Source organism: Diadema setosum, chromosome 4 (assembly GCF_964275005.1).
Source record: "Diadema setosum chromosome 4, eeDiaSeto1, whole genome shotgun sequence".
Taxonomy (NCBI): Eukaryota; Metazoa; Echinodermata; class Echinoidea; order Diadematoida; family Diadematidae; genus Diadema; species Diadema setosum.
Window position 1 is genome coordinate 6,042,785 of NC_092688.1, and position 6,432 is coordinate 6,049,216.

The window sequence follows — 6,432 nt, forward strand, 5'->3', positions numbered from 1 at the left end:
TTTACAAGAACGGAGCTAACTCCTTTTGTGATCAAACTCTTCACAAATATAATAATTTATTATAATAATGTAGCCGCATGCCTGCTGGTAAGAGGGGTGTAATGGATAATTACCATGAACACAGTTTAAGCCAATTAAAGTGAAGAAGATGACTTTTCATTTGAAATTTCGGTTATTTCAACATTATTTTTTTTTTCAGTCAAAAGGTTTGCAATGTTTCGAGGGAATCTGTGACAGATCAAAGTAGGCCCATGTGTGCATATAGGGCCTATTACCCATGCTCTGAATTATAACATGTTTCTTCTTTTTTTTTTCTTAGAATAATCAGACAGTCCTAAATGTTTGTTGCGTGTTCGTTGAAATCATAGCAAAAATAGAGCCTTATTTTGGTCTCCATAAAATATAGAAAGCACCCATTCCCCTCCCCCGACACGCACACAAATTGCCGACTGAATAGACTGAATCCGAACTAGAACAGAATATGTCGGCTATAGTGTAGAACCTCTTTTCGATTGAAATCCTGAATGTAAGGATGTAATACCATATGGAATAAAAGGGACATGTTGCTATGTCCTCAATTAGTAACCTGCCTGCCTCCGATGTCTCATATCTTCCCAAAGTCACATCCCTCTTCCCACGCGTATCCAAAATTACCCTGTGAAAGCACACCAGTTTCAGATGAACCAGCTAAATGCTCCAATGTGTCGGTATATACCTCAGCCATCGAAAGTACAAAAAAAAAAATGTAATGTATCTTTTCGAGCTTAGTTTTCAGTTATCATTCTGTTGACAAAACACGTCCTATCCACTTATACGCTTTATCTTTTTCCCCTTCCTTTTATCACGCAATAAGTAGATGTAATGATTCTGAATTGTTTTGCTCTTCCCAATATAGGTTTTGTTTTGTTTTGTTTTGTTTTGTTTTGTTTTGTTTTGTTTTTGTGGGGTGGCTTTTTTGCTGTGTTGTAACCTGCACTGAACTCTAACTTTACTTATACTGTGTATAACCATGCAACGATTTTATATAGAGTGGCAGGCGTGGCGCTCATTCAGGATTATTTTGTATAGCAATTAAGGATGGTGTTAATTGATTCCGACATTACTAATAAAGATCTCTCGAAAGGAGAAATCAATCTCGGGTATGTTTCACGCAACATTGGTAAAAATCAATCAAACATGAATGCAGGAACTTGAAGGGGAATTGGTGCAACTGATCTGGCAACGGTTATGGTCAGTGTGAAAATACATCGTATTCTGAAGCATACCTATGCATGCCGTGGATAATTGGTGTGATCCACGGTATAGAGTGCGCAAAGAAATTGCATGTTTTCGCGCAAATGTTCCCTTTTGCTAAAAAGAATCTTCGTGGGATGCTACGACATGAACATCGTATAGTGGTAAGCACGAAACGCAAACCGTCGATTTCAAGTTTCACTGCGGGGAAAGCATCTTCACCATCAACACCTATAACATAGGAGAACAAAAGCAGGGACACCGACTACAATGAAATAACTGGGGACGAAAGAGACTGGGAGTAACCCGTTAAAGGAGAACTGACAAAAAATTAATTCGTCTGAGGTTTCGGACGTGCTCTGACATCACTGTGTCAGGTTACTAGCTCTTGGCGGCCATTTTGATCTTTTCTTCCCTATTTGTTTTCTCTTCTTAAAGTTTGCAACTTGAGAATCAAGGTTCGTTATGAAGCTGACTAGTTTGTCGGGCTTCTCCTTGGAAACTCATGCCATGATAAGTGCAACCTTTCACGCCTCGCTTTCCACTTTAATCTCAGTCCATCACCTTTTTGTATGAGGGGACGTATATAGGGGAGATACATGTATAGCAGCAAAAATTATCTTGTTGTTTTGTATTATGCATGGGTTTTGTTTTCAGTTTGATGGTTGCAACACAGTGACAAAAATAACGTTAAAAGTTGGGTTTTTTTGTTGCCATGACAAAGTTCCTTGTTTCTTCTTTTATGACATCATTCGTGCATAATAACACAATATTGCATTTGAAAAAAAACCGGCCCTTATCAGATGAATGAAAGACAAATCTAACTTGAACTGCTTTGAATCATGTTTTCTTTTTCTTTTTTGATGATGGAAATAAACAAGCTATTGAATTGAATTGAATTGAATTGAATTGAATTGAATTGAATTGAATTGAATTGAATTGAATTGAATTGAATTGAATTGAATTGAATTGAATTGAACTGAATTGAATTGAATTGAATTGAAAAAAGCAATAAAACTGTTGCGGCCTATATTACGTCAGGGCTGCAATGTGTCTCGTATATGCTTATACCTTTATAATATTTCAAAACAGTTCTTAACAAGTTTGTGTGCGGGAATTAGGAACAAAATAAACCATCAAACAATATTAACCACTGATACGTGTGATTTCTGCTTTGGTTTGTTAAGTGTTTCGTTTAATCAGGAGAGCTTTACATGAAAATGCACATTTGTTTTTAGATAAGACCTGTATCACTTGTGGACTCGTGTCACTTGTGGACCTGTATCACTAACTTGTGGACCTGTATCACCTGTGGACTCGTTATCACGCGAGTAACGTAGCTTCATTGCTCAAGATAAAAAAAAAAAAAAAAAAAAAAAAAATCACTTTGAAAATTCATCCTCTATATGTCTTTTTTTTAAAATAGTTGTTTGTAAAAAAATATACATGTATTTTGGGGATTGTATGTTTTTGTTTCTCTCTTTGTTATGTTTTGGCGTTCAGTCTCGTCTTTGTTTTGTTTTGATTTTTTTATTCATTTTCTCGAATTAGTCTTCCATAATGCTGTTTTGGTTCTTGTTGGTTATTTATTTGTGTGCTTGGTTATTTTCTTTGTTTTTTACTGTTCTGGTCTGATATGTCAATTACTGCTGTGAATCACCTCCGAAATGGATCAAGAGTGCAGTGTGAAAAGAGATATCTGCACCCTAAAGTGATCTTCTTTATTGCAGAAGACCACCTTGTCAAGAACTGAGATAATGATACAGACGAACTAACATGATGTGTTTTTTTTTTTATAATATTAACATAATCATTCTATCCATATTCGCGAGGCTTTTTCTACGTCATCAAAGACATTTTTTTTTCATCTCATGTTTTATATAGTGACCTACATAAACTTATCTGAATAGACAATAATTCAAATGAATTAGGCGACTTGCATTGAGAGGCTATTTCTACGTCATCAATGACATTTTTTTTTCATCTCATGTTTTATATAGTGACCTACATAAACTTATCTGAATAGACAATAATTCAAATGAATTAGGCGACTTGCATTGAGAACGATGCCCTCATTCATGTCATTACTATTTAGTCATGAAGATCTGAATCTGACACAATAATGGTTTCAGAATATAATGTAGGTTGCCTACATCACCATTTACAGACGATATGATGTATAGATATATATCCTTTTTTTTTCTTTTTTTCTTTCTTTTTTTTCGGTGGGGGGGGGGGGTATCTGGCATAACTGAGGCTCCTGTAAACCTTCATGTTCACCTCATATAACTGCAACGTACATCAGTCCTACTTCAAGAAATAAAATTACCAGTATACGGAATGGGCGTTCTTTATTTTGAATGAAAAATGGAACTATGAATTCATTATTTTGTAGCTATCCAGTGTATGTGGTTATATGAATAAGTTGATGCGGATACACATAAATGTGATGTAAGCTTAATAGGCCTACACCCATCCATGCACACACATAGTGATTGACGGGATGATTGTGAAAACACATACAAATATTCAGACAGACCTAAAGATAAACTAATAAACATAGGGACTAATGAGACAGTGATGAGAAGATAGATGAACACTTTACATAAGACGATTTTCCGTTTCGGAACTCGTTACGAAGAAAATAATAAGATATCTGGGAAATCATTGGCGTCTTCTTAGACTGTTTGACGGGTTATACACTGTCTAGGGATCACACCTGAAATAAAATGTCCCTGACCGCTTCACAAAATCGTACCAAAGATACTAAAATAAACGGAAAAAATGATTAAAAATCAGAAATGCAGTTTGGAAAAAACAAAACAAAACTGAATAGATGCAGATATTGAGTATGAATTCCTCTACAAACTGCATTTTGGTTGGAAGATGAAAGCTTTTTTTTATGGAATTTGAAGGGACTATGTTGATTGGGTGCATGTACAGAAAATAGTTTTTTTTTTGTTGTTGTTGTTTGAGTGAAAAGAACTCGTAGTTCAAAATACATAAAGTTAGTCTGTTTGATAAATCAAAGTCTTTTACAGTACTTTGTAGACAATAAGGTGATGATGAGGATAACTGCCTGTATCTATAGGCCTATATTCATCTTATATAATGATTATGTAGAACTAATCAACACTGCAAGATTTATTTAAAGAAAAAAAAACCCACAATGCATCATTTTCAAAAGTGACCCTTTGACAAGCTTTATAACCTTTCAATGATGTTGGGGCAAATATGAGCAAAAAGTCATTTGTGATTTAGACAAATAAATCAAGAAATACTACCTCTACTAAATCAACCGCGATCTCAGTTCAATGCTGAATTTTCACACTTTGAGATGTGCGCCAACTACGTTCGGTTGCTGACCTGCCGAACCCCATGAAAGTTACATAACATTATGACGCGATAACGTCAACGTAGAAGTTTGAGAGAAAACTGCACTCTCAATTTATGACTCCATATCATCATTGTGAAATTAAATGTGCTATAAAGAGGGGCTTCCGGTTCCAAAATCACAATTTTTAGAGAAACTGCAGTCAATTTGTGTGTGTGTGTGTGTGTGTTTTGTTTCTGTTTCTTTCATTGTCAGTGGTAATTAATTCATTTAGAATTAGTTTTACGGTTAACTAGCACTGTTGCTTCCCTTTCACCATTTTGATCATTTATGAAACAATTATAGATGACAAGCATGCAGTTTTATGCATGTCCGAACATTTTTTCCCTCTAATCTTCATCCTATGTTCAACATGAGTGAAGGAAGTAAGCCCTCTGTGCGCGCGCCTGTGTGTGTGAGTGTTGTGTGTGTTGGGGGGGGGGGGTGACCAACAATACATTGTCACTGCTCCTGCGATGGTTAGGTTCATGGGCATTTCCTACCCCCCCCCCCTCATTTATTTATTGATTAATTAATTCATTTATTTATTCGTTCATCTGTCTATTTGGATATATATTCATTTATTTATCTATGTATTTGTGTGTGTGTGTGTGTGTGTGTGCGTGCGTGTGTGTGTGTGTGTGTGTGTGTGTGTGTGTGTGTGTGTGTGTGTGTGTGTGGTGTGTGTGTGTGTGTGTGTGTGTGTACATATGGTTGTGTGTTTGGTTGTTTGCGTTTACAAAAGCGTTTGGAGACTGCACCCTATTCTGCAGACCATGTTCGCTGTAATCGCGAAACTTGACTCCTCTATTTATAGATCAACGTGATGAATGCTTTATTGATTAGTACATGACACCAATCCATGTAGTATTATGCATCACAGAGTAAGGTAAATACATGGCATAATGTGTAAATATGTCATATTTGTCTAGTCCCATTAAGCTCATTTAAGCTCAAGCTTAAAGGGAATAATAAGCCATCAGAGCATTAGGGAACCAAGAGTTAGCTTTCATATCACTGACATCCTATGCCTGGGTATATTGATTTGACAAAAGACGAGAGTGAAAAGTGTTTTTTTTTTTCAGGTTTACCTTGGGGGTGATGCAATAAAGTAAGATTTCTTGTAGTACTATCTCTCTCTTTCTGGCATACTTTTCAGGGAGAGACAACGTGAAGCTTATACGCTCTTATGCCTACCTCTTGGTACATGACCTTGTGTATAGTCATCAAAACTTCGCCTTTCTAGACAAACCAGAATTATGGCCACTTTGTCGTTGCAATTGCTGTTGTTTTTGGCGGTCGGTTTTTTTTTTTTTTTTGTTTTTTTGTATATATATATGGCATAACTTATAAAGGACATGACATTTCAGAAGGCGCCACTCCTCTCAGTTTCAACACGAGTCAGTTCCAACCATCCATTGATCACGGGTAAGTCATGCATACCCGGGTAAACTTCGTTTGAGTACCTTTTTTTTTTTTTTTTTTTTTTTTTTTTTCTACTGATGCTGATAGGGCCACGTCACCTTGGAAAAGTTTCGGCTGACGCAAGTCAGCGAGGCAGAGGGCGGGACCGACCAGGGACGCACCTCCACGTCATCACGTGGGACTTTATACAAAGCAAGGATATGATATAAACTCCACGTCAGGAGTAGTCATATTATATATAGCCTGATATACAGCTCGACTCACCCCGTCACTTTGAAATTTTCAAAATGCCAATTATAGTTGATACGTAAACCACAATATTATGAATATCCCCGAAGTATCAAAGAAGTATGAAAGTATGCAGAGAGCTTCCAGTATGGCTCGGGTAGCTCAGTCAAAAT